Consider the following 14,870-nt stretch of genomic DNA (forward strand, 5'->3'; position numbering starts at 1 on the left):
ATTTAAAAAGTAATAATGTTTTGAAACCTAAACATTTTTCCCTTCTCCACTTTATTTTTTTCCTGCTCATTCTCAGATTGAAAAAAATACATTACTTTCATACATGGGAGGCTTTGCACACTGAATAAATTCATTCCATCTAAAGCTTTGATTTTTTAAAATTATTTCAGTGCAAGATTATGCTGCTCCAATCAGCAATGAATTTATATGAAAAACTTCTTTACCAGGTGTGTCAGTAAATAGGGCTGGAACTGTTCATTGTACAAAAAACGATATTCTATATTTACTGTATGTATATATATATATATATATATTTTTTTGTCCTGTTAAATATTTTAGCTGCTATGTTTGTTGGAGCGTGTGACAGAATGGATTTGAGATGACTCAAAGGGCATCTGTCTCTTAAAAAAAAAAAAACCCCAAAAAAACCAACACATGCCAGGTGCTGAATGCCCAGCAGGAACCCACCTTGGGCATTGGCCTCATCCATAAATAAAACGGCATGTGTAAACATTAGCATGAACACAGAATGGGGCTGGGTAACAAGAATGTTAACTGTATTAAAAGAGCAGAAACATCTCCTTCTGTTCAAATGTGCTTTACCTTAGCAGAAACCAGAACTTGTCGTTCTGCTCTGTTCTGTCGGCTCCTGCTGTCACTGGATCCCTCCGGCTAAACACTTATGAATCACATTAACGTTTATGTCAGCCTAGATACCATTTAAATCAAGATATAAATGTAACACTCTGAAAAGCCCTGGCAGTAATCCGACAAACTGGTTAAATAAAGTCACTTTGAAAACTTCTGTAATGTAGACATCCAAAAGTATTCTTCCAATCCAGAAAAAGAGCAATTAGGGTAATTTAGTTAATGTAGTGACCCAGATAGAAACATAATTTAATATGCAATATTCTCTTTAACTTAGTGCTTGGCAATCCAATTGGTTTCCTTCAGCCTATTCTAGTGTTTCTCATTGTACTGTAAGAATAATGAAGCTCTAAAAACTTAATAAGTCTGCACCAGAGCCAAGAACATTGTGATGCTTAAGTTTCAGCAGCTAATCGCTGCAGTAATAGTGACCTCATTTTGATTATAGCAAAACCTGAAATAAACACAAATGCTATGTTCACTATAGCACATCTATTGTCAAAGATGGCTCCTGGAATGCAAACATGACAAAAATTCAGAATGTGATGATAACCATCCCACACCGAGACGATGGAATTACAAGTATCTGAGCAGCAACACACTACAACTCATTATGCATTAAACATTATTTAAACATTAAAGAGGAACACACGTCCATGATAATTAAACCCATTTCAGAGTACTCACTGTCTTTTAAGTTGGGAAATTTTATTTTACATCGGTACTATGACTCTTCACTTCACTCTAAGCCCATTGGTAGGCTATCAATTTTTTTATTTGTTATGTTTTTGTGGCAGTGTAAAAAAAACAGGAAAGCATATACAGTTTTTTTTTATGTTACCGATACATAACTCATAACTAAAAGTTAAAAAAACCTGTTTTGTGTAAATATCTCATGTTACAACGTAGACACCTGTGGCTTATAGACAAATGTGGCCTATAGATCTACAGCGGGTGTGGCTTAAACTCAGGTGCACTCAATAGTGAGGATATATACTATATATAGTCTTTTATATATGACTTTTTCAGTAAAGCCCTCTCAATTTGCCACATGTGTACTGAATGAACAGTGTTGTTTTAAACATGTCCTCATGCAGAATATTAATATGTGGAACTAAGTCTGCAAAAATGCTGCGGCTGCAGTTGAGAAGTTTACCGACCCCCACCTCTCTGCTTCAGCCACAACTGCTTAAATAAAACCTACTGACAGCAGACAATCCCAGCACACCATCTGACACTTTCAGCCTAAATCAGTAGCTAAAACTGTCAGTATAACATCAGCTCATGTTGTAGTATCACCATCTGACTGCACTGATGGTCTTCCTCCAGGCTGCAATTAAAATTCTATAAACTCTTTAGTCACCAATGGATATATATGGGTTTTTTTATTGTGATTAATTGCCTTTTTCATCAGAATAAAGATAACTCAACATCTCTGCATGTTTATTGTTATGGCATCTGTGAATATGGAAATGAGTCCTTTGCCTCCCCTCTGCAGCTTGCTGACAAACACATAAAAAAACAGGTCATGGCAGCACAGTGAGGCATCCGCTGAGAATGTTACATAGGAATAGAAAAACAAAGATAACATGCACCAAGGGTTCAGTTGACTACATTAGCACATAGCCAATAACATGTAAACAAATACAACTTTTCTTCTATTGGCCAGCTCTGAAAATGAAACCCCATCCTACAAGACACAAGAACAAGTGATGCATTTTATACACACACCACACACACCCCCACCCCCATGCACACCCCCACATCACGTATATATACTGTATATATATATATGTTCAGACAGATAAGCATAGCAGATTTTCTATATGCCAGAAAAACATGTTGTCTTTGAACAAATCTGCTGAATATTATAATTATCTCCGCCTTATTAGTTTCTGCTGCATCCTTATGCTTCACAGCTGCACCATATCAGTAATCACACACCTATTTTCTATCCATTAATCACTCTGGCTAGTATATATGCTCCCTGGTTTACTTTTTCTGCTTCATACTCTTATTTGTATGCACTACCCTCCCACACACATACATACCTTTGTCTTCTTTTACCCTTGAAATTGTTTTTTAAGTCTTACATTTAGATCTCTGTAATTTGCACTTAATTTCCTGTGTAACATCATCCTACAAGATGTTACCCAGCTTATTCATAAAGAACACTACATTGAACGTTTTTTTTCCACCTGAAAAGGTCCTTCATTTACTTCATTTTTTACAACGAATTAAAAAAAAAAAAAGAAAAACACAAGCCTGAATCGTTAGCCCCTCAGGTACAAAGCCCTCGTGAGTTTTTGAACATTTTAGAACAACTCCTAAACTTTTAGCAACATTGATTAACTTCATTGTGGCTTTAGTTTAGGTCAAATGCAATAACTGCAAGTGTGTGTTGTAAATTGCTCCGCCGCTATGTCTATGTCTGGTATTTGGAGACTTCTACTTCTTTCCCATCACGGCGAACTGAGCTCACCGTGTGAGTGTTTTAAGTATGCGATGAATAAACATGAGTTTGTTTTCAGACCTGCAGCGTGAAATCACTGAAGGAAAATTGGCCTCTTTGAATGTGATTTTTGAGAGGTTATCTTTCATCAGGCAACCCCATCATTTAAAAAGCCCACTGTGTACACTAATAGATCCAGAGAAAATGCATCTTTTGTGGTGCCTTGTGACAATTTTGATTGGTGCCCTTGAGTGCAGAGCAGGAAAATAACTGGGTATCTGAAAAGCATCTTGATTTATGGTCAGGCAGAGCAGGCCCAGCATATGAGTACAGCACCAGAATTAGCCTAAATTGTAATCCAAGTGCGGATTTGATTGTTTAAAACCCATTATGTGGAGCAGCGCTTAAGTATGAGATTAAAATCACAAGATGGTGATTAATTGACTGATTAGCAGAATGCTGTGGATCATTAACGGGCAATAAAGAGGACAACACCCACTTATGAGAAACATCATATCTGCACCAAAATGCCATTCATAATCAGAAAAGACTTTGGGATTCTTTCCCAAATGAACAGATTAGAGCCCGAGCTCTAATACGAAAGTGGTAAATTGAGTGGCTCGAAAAGTCTGGGGAATTATGACTGGAGCATGCAAAACATGGATCCCAGTGTGCCAATGGCGTAATTCAGTTTGAGCGATGAAACTGGAAGCAAGAGATTAGATCAGAGATTAGATGATTATTAATATTTTCAGTCTTTGTCTTTATGAAATGACAGCAGGCATTAACAGCATCATTTAGTGCTCTCTGTGCTGCATGTGTAATGCATAGCTCAAGGCAGAAGATCAGTCATGGATGTTAACAGAATTAGAAGGAAATTTAGGAAGAAATGTCCACAGATATGAGATTGGACAGATGTGACAACCCTCATTTCATATCTTTGCTTGAATTTCTTTTCCTTGTAGGAGCAAAGGGCCTTTGAGGGTAGCACTCTGTGTAAAGCACTCCTCACAGACTTCAATTACAGCGTATTAATTATGGTGAACTATAAATAGTGAGGATGGAGGACTGTGAACTGGTAGGACAACATTCCCTCACAGGGGGAAGCTATTATACTGTCTGTGGTCCAGGTTATTATCTCTCTGGCCAGAGTTTCTTTGTCAGAGGGTTATCTAGCAATCTGTGTCTGTAAATGTCCACAAGGCTCCACATGGATCACAGCAAGAACAGACGTTTAGCAGCCAACACCATTACAACAAATTTTATTTTGGTCTGTGATTTTCAGTGCTGTTCCCTTCCTCTTTTAGCATTTTGGAAATCAAAACTGAAAAAGCAACTGAAAATCTGAACAGTGTGGTATGCATCTGTGAAAAAAAAAAAAATCCAGGCTTGTCTGAGATTCTAGGTTGCATTTCTCTAATTAATGCACTTCTTCCCTAGACTGTCAGAATAGATGGACTGTCAAGTCTTGATGGGTTTTTGGTTCTGATGTACTCTTTCTGTCTTCAAATGAGTTTCAACAGAGGATGTTGAAAGTTTGAGAATTTTTTTAAGGACCTACTCCTTCTTAAACTCCTCCTGTCTGGTGGGTTTTTTGGTCTTCATTCTAGTTATTCACTCATGTTATCCAACAAATCTAACAAAGTTGTTAGATTTGTTGTCACAGAAGAGATTCACAACATCTGGAAGTGTAGCAGCTTGGAGGATTTGTAGACTGCACATCGAATTAAGGCCTAAAATGTTATCTGAATTGTGCTTTTTCCAGGTTGTTCTTTTGAAGATCATGAATAAAAATTTTTCCTTTATTCATCTTGTTTACTTAATTAACTGTGTCCTGCTAGATTGATGTGTGTGTTTTGTGAGACAAACAGTCAGCAGATCGGCAAGTCTTTCATCCCACTGAGGCTTTGCTTTAATGTGAATATGTTCTGACACTTTGTACACCTTGTGAGGCTTGTGCTTGTTTACAGCAGAAAAAAATCATTTTATTCTGCAGCTGTGGACTATGTGCTTCTTTTTTTTTTTACCTGTAGTCTTCAAAGGAGAAGGAGATGTTTACGCTTTCGAGTTGCTGTATTGTTATACAATAAATGAGTAGCATTATAGAAACAATTCTGCTTATTTTTTTTGTACCACACTCTTTCAAAATCGAAAGGATAATCTAATGTTTATTTCAATGGCAGCAACACGGCAACGGGATGGTGCAGGTCCCGATAGTGGGCCGTTTTGTACAATATTTATGTCAGGTTGTCTTCATTAGGCCCAGAATGGAGACCATATGTTGTCTTGGCCGCTGGCCATCTTCGTCATCCCGGCAGGTGTTCTTCACCGTCCTTTGTGTTACTGTACAGTCAGTGCTTGGCTGATTTTGGCAGAGGCTGCAGATTGCTTTAAGCTTCCCCAGTACACAGACTACAGCTCAGCTAAGCAAATGCTCTGAACATAGAAACTTAACCCATGTGCACTTGATTTTGTGAGTGTGTGTGCAAAGATCCTGGAACGTTTAGAGAGGAATGCAATTTGCAAGAAATGCTCTCTTTCGATTTTTCACAAACTGATAATGTTCTGCCACCATGTTGATATACAAAGCACTGACAAACTAATCACAGAGTATAACATTATAAAATCCCTTGACAGATTATAAAATTTGCTGGGACTAATAAACCACCTGGTTGCAATGAAAGTGCTTAATTTCCTGTATATAAATGTTAGCTGCTCATACAACATCCCCTAAGTGCTGAGTAAATTTCCTAAACATCTTTAAACCACTGGAATACTATAGTTAATAGATCACAAACTTTGCTTCAAATCAGGTTTTCTTTGTTGTTCGGTTTAAAGCCTTCAGGGCGTCAAACGCTTTCAGGCTATTCATCATTCTTAATAATTTTTAGCACCGAGGGTAAAGATCTGAAAAGAAAAAAACTTTAAATAAATAAATTTCATAGTGATGTGCTGAACCCCATTAAACACGGACGGCTTCGGCAGTTCTAAAAACAAGCTTTGCAGATTTTTCTCTACCTCTGTCATACTAATACAGAGGTAGAGCCTTGCATTTCAATGGCTCATCTGATATGTAGCTTATGGCAAGTGGCGCTTGTTTCCTATAGGCTACACAGAGTGCGTCCCCGTGTGCTCATTTACATGCTGTTTTTCAGGTGAGAATAACACTCAAGTTTATTAAAAATACTTTTTTATCATCTGGGAATGTTCGGGAAATGTTTAGGGAAATGTGTGAACTTGTTAAAGACGCTGGAAGAGTTTTGTTGTGTTCCGGAGCCTGCAGTGGCTAGCGGAAGTAGCCAACATGTCGTGATGCTAGTGGGTTAGCATACTGTAGCTACGGGCCCATAAGATATGTCGGTGTGTGTGATTAAACACGCATTTAAAGTGCAGTGAACCAAAGCAATATGTTACCTGATGGAATTGTGACAAAAAATATATTGATGGGATTATTTCTGGTTTGAGAAAAGCTAATGTTGATGTTTCTGTGTATGTTGGAATATGTATACATAGATCATTTATCCAGTAAATTACTGAACTACAAATTGGGCTGTGCAGACAGTTAGATGAGATGGTTTGTTCAATAAATAAGCTGAGAAAAATTGGAGTAACACAGAATGTGTCTCCCGTGGGCTCATTTACATGCTGTTTTTCAGCTTTATCTGCTGCTGACAAGTCTGGAACCGTGATATATATCTATTACACATAGCTGTCTTAAATTTATCAATATTGCTCTGCTGTTCTCCCTGTGGACACGTGGGTTCTCTCTGGGTACTTTGGCTCCCATCCACAGCCAGAAAACTTGACGTTTAGGTTAATTGATCTCTAAATTGCCATTTGGAGTGTATGTGAGTGTGCATGATTGTTTGTCCTGTATGTCTCAGTGCCCTGTGATGTACGAGCAGGCTGTGCAGGCTGTACAGGGAGCAGGCTGTGCAGGCTGTACAGGCTGTACGTGGAGTTACCTGCTTCCCCCGACGATGATGCTGGAAACAGGCACCAGACTACCGTGTCCCAGCAAGGAATAACTGGTAAGACGGAGTGATAGAGGGATGCTCAGCTGGTGTAGACATATATTGAGGAGTAGCTATTTTCTTGTCTAGTGAAGATCAACATGGGATGTTTTATTTCATTTCATGTCCTCTTGTATGCCCCATTTTGAAGAGTGGCTCAGAGAATCTGGCTTCTTTGTCATGTCACATTTATGCTAAAACTGCACATGAAATTATGGATCATTAATTAAAAATTCCCAGAAAATCTGATTAAATTAGGAAATAAAAGTAAACATTAAAATGCTTCAGTAAAATGTATATCATAGGAATTGTTAGGGATGTCAAGACAATTTTTTTAAACAATTATTTCATCACATGGGTTTCATTCCTCTAGTGATAGAATCACTCAGATTAAATATTTAATTGTTATAAAATTTATTCTCTGTGATAATACTGCTGCAATCACTTATACAGTTATTTGAAGGCCTTTTATACATTTTTACCAAAGAGGCTGTTAACCTTCTCAGCGCTTATGCTAACTGCACATATGTCTTTAGAGGACAAGTATTTGAAACCTAAATTTACTTTTTTCACCTCCTATTATGGTTGAGTGTTGCAGATCATCTCCCCGCATTGATGTGTGTAATAGGCATTTAAAGAGCAGTGTGTGTTGATCATATTCTTATAAAATCAAACAGAGTGCAGCTGACAAGGGATGAATAGAAATCTGCAACGCAGTTGAGTCTCCTATAATAGTCATTGTACAGGATGATGCTGAAAGCAGCACAAAAGTGCTTTCCTGCAACTTGGCCACTATGAGCAGAGACAAGGGGCTTTTCAGCATGACAGACGTGTCTTTTTTTCCCCCTGCCAACTCTCTAACGGCCATAATGTGCGCTGCATCAATCAAAGTGTATTCTTTATTCACAAAGCTGGGGAGAGGATCAAAGACACCATGCCACGGCAAGTCATCATCAAAGTGAGGAGCAGCCTCATGGCATCCCACCCTGTATTTAGTTAAAAGAACTGGGGGTGAGGATGACCAGTTAACCATGTACACACCGGACCCATGGACCTTGAGGCAATTATCACCCTCATTTAAAAGACAGAGGAAAATCTTTTGAGGAAAGAAACATCCTTATTTTCAAAATGGTGTGAGGAAATGGTAAAAAATCCACAAATGAAAATAACAAAAATAGACTGGACTAACCATGAGGTATCACCTATCTGACACTATTCATCCAAGTGGTTTCACATTTCATGTTCTGGTTTCTGTGGGAGAACTAAACAACAGTGCTTACAATTGTGTCACTTTGCAGCCCCAAAATGTATTTTTATCTTCATTCGCAGTCAATGAAAGTTTAACAGTGCATTTCTATTTGTTCTTATTCATTTGTATTTTATTGACAAAAAACATCCAAGTATCTATATTTTAGCTACTGAAAGGACCAAATCTAACCAATGTCATGTACTGTTGTACCAAATCAAAAACAAAATTATCACACAAAGGATTGACTCATTATGTAATGAAAATGTTGTTTACAGTACAGTTATTTTTGCATTTAATTTTCTTTCTACCAAGCAATATTATGTTTTTTTTTTAATCTGCAAATATCTGTTTTTGCTATGTGAGGTCACTTAGTGTGCTGTTGGTTGTGTGTCGTTTTTCATTTCTTGTCTATTTTTGTCTTTGCCTCTGTGCCATTTATAGTCTACCTTTTATTCCCCTAATGCAACTGTCTCATTATTTGTGTTTGCTCCAAATTTTGGACATGGAAGCAGCCAAAATATTTTTTTTATCCACAAACTAAATTACCTTCCAAAAGAATTGTAACTAACAAGAGGTATGTTTCATACTGGTTCACTAGTTAAGAGTGCAGCAGCTTTTTAAAAAGCACTCTACTTTAAATTTTCAGACTAAATTAATTACATTTTTTTAGACTTATTTATGTAGTTGCAGTTGAAAGGCAAAATCCAGCGATATTATGTCTGCTCTTTTTAAGTACAACTACAAAACAATTTTATTGCGCAAAGAAAAATAAATCTGTGCAAAAGTCAGAATTACAACCCACTAATGAATTCAAAATAACAAAGTTTACATGACATAAACATTATAGAAGCTTTATCCTAAATACAGAAAGGGGATAAAAACTGAAGCACTGTTAATATCATTCATCCCATAGGGAATAAGATAATTATTGTTCCTGACAAACTTCTAAAGTATGAAATCACAACGGGGTGAAATGACCAAAGCCCACTTCTCATTCTTCTCGGAGGTTGTATTGTTTGCGGTTCTTGAACTTTAAAGTACTACAGATTCCCCTCACTTCCAGTACGTAACTTGATATAGAAGACCTCTGTTTTTAGACTTTACTGTAACATGGTTCACATGCTGTCACTTCATCAAAAAGCCTCTTTTTGTTTTTGAAACAATAAAAAGAAGTAGCACAGAGGAAAGTGAATAAGAGTCCTCATTGTTTATTTAAAATATTGATCACACTAGCTTTTAAGATAAAAGGTGGCACTGTTCTCACTGCTCCCTTAGGCATGAAGGAGCTGCTTTATACTTGTTCATAGGCAATGAGAGCAAAACAGAATAAATCCATTGAGAGCCAACATTATCCAGTCTGTGCAGACCTAGATTAGAAAAGGGGAAATGTAAAAGAACTATAGCTCACTACATCTGCGTTCAAGGACATAACAGCTGACCTGTAAAATATACGTTAATACCCAAACGTACGTTAGCATCTAATGCACTTGTCAGTTTTAATAGTGGAAACACAACCTTGCTCCCGAAGATATTACCCCTCATTTTCTTTAATGTTTCCAGAAATGGGATTCATTGAAGCTAGACCGGTTATAAATCCCAGCTGCGTTGTTCATTTTTTTTTAAAGACCAAAGGTTATCAATAAATTAACACTGTTTTCTTCGTTTTAGTTCTTTACGTTGCAGAAGCCTTCATACGCATGTCAACATCTCCTCACTGTGATAATTGGGTTGTCCCTTCGGCTGATTGTTGGACGCCCCTTTAATTTTTGAAAGTGAGCACCACAGAAGAGCGTCAAGTGCTGCAGTCATTACCATTGCCCCCTCTTCTTTAGACACACACACACGACCCCCCCTCCCCCAACTCCCACTCCCCCTCCTCCCTCACACACACACACACACACACACACACACATGCCGACGGTCATCTCTGGCTCTGGAGCTGTACCATGCTAACACGCTATTACACACCCTGAGGCTTTTAATTCTCCCCATACACATTGATGCAAGAGTTCAATATTGATTTGCCCATGTGATGGTGGCTCTCGTATTCATTTCTCTAATGACAATTTGGGCGTGATCACGCCACCACGACAGTTATTTTCATCCGCAGGTTTTTACAGGGAGATCCGTTTAATCTTTGTGTCAGTAACCCACCCTGTGCTCCCCCACCCCTCTTTTTCTCCACTCCCAAGCTTACTGTTTAGCCATGCTTCTAAATCCCTCCTTCTGTGTTCACTGTCACCGTTTCTAATCTGACAACCCTAAGGGAGGTGGTATCCATCCCTCATTCCAGTCATGCTTGCATGCCTTTCTCCTTGCGCTCATCCCACTTGGGGGTAAAATGGCTTTCTGAAGACATCAAAACCTCACAGGTCCAATTCAGTATTTAGTTTTTCAATTGCCTTATTCCAGCAAAACACTGAATTTTAAGAGGTAGGAATCCACCACTAAAAGCTAACTTTGCTTTCTATCTCAATTAAACACCCCTTTGTCCTGCTGTTGCAGCTACTTTGCATGAAACAGATGTACACTTGCAGATAAAAGGGCAAGAAGTAGTCACCTTCATGCAGCTTTGTCAGAAGGGGAAAAACATGGGTGGAAGAAAATGAATAAGGAGATGAGAGAGAGAGGGAGACAAGGCGGCAAGTGCCGCTTTTCCTCTTGACTGAATAAAACGCAAAAGAGACGTGATTCACAGAGGATTTGAAGAACTGCTAATGAGCTAGGGGTTAAATCAGATACTGTAGCTGTGCTGAGGAACCTGATTTCGCTATTAGCTAAAGGTTTTAGAGAAGGGTGGGTAAAAGTTTAGAGGGAAAAAAAGCAAAAAATGTCTCTTCCAACAAGTCGTTTGCTCTTTCTTTCAGTCTTAAACTTATTTTCTGGAATGCACATTAGGGATTTCATAGATGCTGGGAAAAATGTTCCTCTTTTTAAGAAGGATGAGGTGTTGGGCAGTGAAAGAAGTTCTTTGATGCATTCAGTTCCTGTAATGCTTTTTATTTAACCATAATGGAGAGAGTGCTTAATGAAATGTTGCCTTGAAAGTGTCTCGGGGGTTAGGTATTTGGTAAAAGTGACACAAGCTTTCTCTAGTCATGAAAGGAAGAGAGATTTTTAATCAGGATTTAAAAACTTTTGTTTGACGCACTTGAATAGAAAAAAAAACAATTCTTTGCATCTCCCTCTCCTGAGGTGCAGTCTGAAGTTTACATTCATTCATGCTTCTTATCATGAGGCATTTTTACAGTTTATCTCCAGTAGGCCTGTCACGATAACAAATTTTGCTGAGCGATTATTGTCTCAAAAATTATTGCGATAAATGATAATATTGTTTGAAGACCTTTTTACACTGATTTAATGGAAACTATGTAATAATGCATCCGATTTCCTGCCAAAGATAGATACACTTTATTTTCAAAAGAACACTTAACACTGGAACTGATAAACAAAATAAACAAAACAACCAAAAACAAAAATAAAATGGATTCTCAGTCTCCATTAACAACAAATGCACTTGAATAAAAACTAAACAACATAAAGCCAAGTGGAAATAAATACTACATTCAACCAAAAGAGTCCAGATTGTGAAGTCTGTATACTATATTGCCCTTCAATAATCATTAGATTTAAATAGAGAAGATCAGCACATTCGACTACCTGATGCAGTAGTTCACGCTACACAATTTTTTGCCCCGATTTTCCCCTTACGACAATCCTAGGACGTTGGGCGTTCTCTAAGATTGTTGCTTGCGATTTCATAACCGATCATCCTGTAGTGTGTGGTGTGTTACGGTATATCGTCGTGGCCGCTCCGATCTAAATCAGAGGTTTTCCCCGACTGGGAGCGTTAAGATTCCCCTCCGCAATTTCCCCTCAGAAATCCCAAACAGCTGACACGCCGCAACCCGAAGTGCGGTGGACATTGGAGATGATATGTGGAAACAACATACAACAATGTTTATTCAACATTTCGTGCAAAGAATATAGAAATGACAAGGGGAGGAGTTGGAGCAAAAGTGCTACCGCAGTCGATAAACCTGGTAACTTTTCAGCTGTTCTTTGTTAAGGTGACATAAATAGGTTATAATGATTTTCATTCAGTCAGAACTGACACTAGCCACATGCAGTCCAGGTAGATTGTAGTAAAGCATTGATTAATGCCTGGTTTTAAAATTGGTTAACTGGACGTGTAGCCATTATTTTGTGCCCATTGTTGGACACCACACAGCACGATCGAACCCGATCAAACAGTTATACGTAGGATTTCTGTCGGCTAATGTGTGGTCTCTCAGGTTTCGAAAATGGGTCGACAATCGGCCGACAGCTCTAAGATCGTGTAGTGTGAGCTGGGCATTACACTAAGGAAATGAGGAAGGTGGGAGAGCACTGGAGTTGAGCCTTTTTCATTCAGTGTCATCAACAGAAAGAGAAAAAGGCCTGAAGAGATGATAAAGCCGATAATTAAAATGACGTCGATAGTTTTAATTTGTCGTACGATTAATTGATTTATCGTTTATCGCGACAGGCCTAGTCTCCACACACTGGAATATTAAAAATCAAAAATGTTTCCACTATGTTTCCCTTTTGTTTTTACTAAGGCTGCAGCTGTCAAATGGATGTTGGCTCATATTCTGTTATTTTCTTGGGCTTATTAGCAATTATGTATAGAGTCACTGGGAACAGAGTTTTGAAGCTTTTGGCAAGTTGTGATGAACGAGCTCAGCAGTGAGCAGTTTGTGTTTAGATAATGATGCTGTGCAGTTCAACTGCGAGACTCGATTCAGCTGTTATCCTCAAATATAAACCATTTACATGCGATTTACTTTTAGTTTTTACTCTGGCTCTCAGAATGAGTGGAAGCCTACTGAGCTGTTTAATGTTCTTGTCAAAATTTAAGAAATATTTAAGTTGACATGAATATTAATTAGGAAGAGCCAGCCTGAACTAAATGGCTGTATTCAATGTAGAATAACACAGTCCAGGTTAAACTTGCCTAGAAATCACAGTTTTCAGTTTTCCCTACAATCACAAGTGGTCCTAAACCCAAACCTGGCATAAAAATGTATGTCTTTCATGTCAATTCACCATTTTACATCCACCTGGTGTCATTTCATATTATCCTATTACCATTTCATACTGTAAACAAACCATTTAACCTTTGTTGTTCTACGGTTTGTTCCAAACACACTTACCATATCTTAATTGTGTACTTACTATGTTGCCTGGTTCGGTCTCTCTACTGTCTGTGAATAGTGGTAATAAATGTTCATGAAAATGAAATGAAAACAATAGCTAATTTGTAGCCACAAATTAAGCAGGTGGCACCTCCATCGTTGGCAGGAAGATCTAGTCATGGGAAAAGTAACTGAAAAATTAAACTGCCATTTCTATTCTTTAAAGGAGAAGTGAAGCGCTTGATGTGTTGAATACAGGTTTGAAATGTCACCAAGTAGTACGTGAAACATCCACTTGTTATGTTTTGTAGGTTTAAGAAAGGACCAAACCACAGACATGAACATATGCGACTTAATGAAATTCGCCGAAAACACTTACAGAAAAAGGATAACGGTAAAATGGAACGGCAGGGAGAATAGGTCATATCACGGGTAAAAACGGTAGTCAGTGGGGAACAATGCAAACCGGAGAGCCTAAATGCAGGGGGAGAAGTGGAAGTGACAAAAGAACCAGAAGAGCTAATCAGGAGGGAATAGTGCACTGCTGAGAGAGAATGCAGGCTGAAGGAAAGTGAAACGGAGAAATGTAAAAGAATTTAAACTAACTTCAACATTAAACTGAAAGGAACGCAATCAGAAGAAATTAGTTGAAAACTTAAATGATTAGAGGAATTGAACTGGGACAGGGAAAAAAACTAAAATGTACTATAACATGGAAAGATGTAAGCAAACGAAGAAATTATCAAAACAAAAACATAAATGCAAACCAGAATTCAAACAGTTTACGATCACAACATCACGGGGCAGAAATCAACTGTCTATGTAGAGGATGTGATTTGATATGTGGTTGGTGAAGAAATGCCACCAACCAAGGCAGCTTTTATGTATTTATTAATTTATTTATTACCAGCACAGCCAATATAAAACACTGCTGAGGAAAGGGACGAAATGGCAATGGACCAAGATTTCAAAAGTTGTCTTAAAGTTGCAGACTTTTGAATATTCGGTTTAGGTTTGAATAGTTTAAATATCTTAGGTTTTGATGTAGAGATGATTAAATGCGAACTTAATTCCTTAAAAAACATTGAAATGGCACTTTTTTATTATTAAAGAAAATTGAAAGCCACCTCGGTGTTATAGCCATGTAGTCATGTCCAACGCAAAGGTCTCTTACTCAACACTGACTGTAAAGCCAAGCAAGCAAGAGAAAACTCATTTAGTAATTCATTTTTCTTTTGCATCGGAGGCATGTGCCAACCCCAACCTGTGTCACCCTGGGCAGAGAGCAGAATCAAAACCTCCCAGTTGATGGTTTTTCTCAGATTTGTACT

General features: G+C 38.0%; 1 protein-coding gene across 1 annotated transcript in view; it reads right to left on the reverse strand.

Annotated features, from left to right (window-relative positions):
* The window catches only part of tmem121 (transmembrane protein 121), a 59,659-nt gene that overhangs the window by 3,807 nt on the left and 40,982 nt on the right, over nt 1-14,870 (reverse strand). The window lies entirely within an intron of this gene.

Source organism: Xiphophorus maculatus, chromosome 15, assembly GCF_002775205.1.
Source record: "Xiphophorus maculatus strain JP 163 A chromosome 15, X_maculatus-5.0-male, whole genome shotgun sequence".
Lineage (NCBI taxonomy): Eukaryota > Metazoa > Chordata > Actinopteri > Cyprinodontiformes > Poeciliidae > Xiphophorus > Xiphophorus maculatus.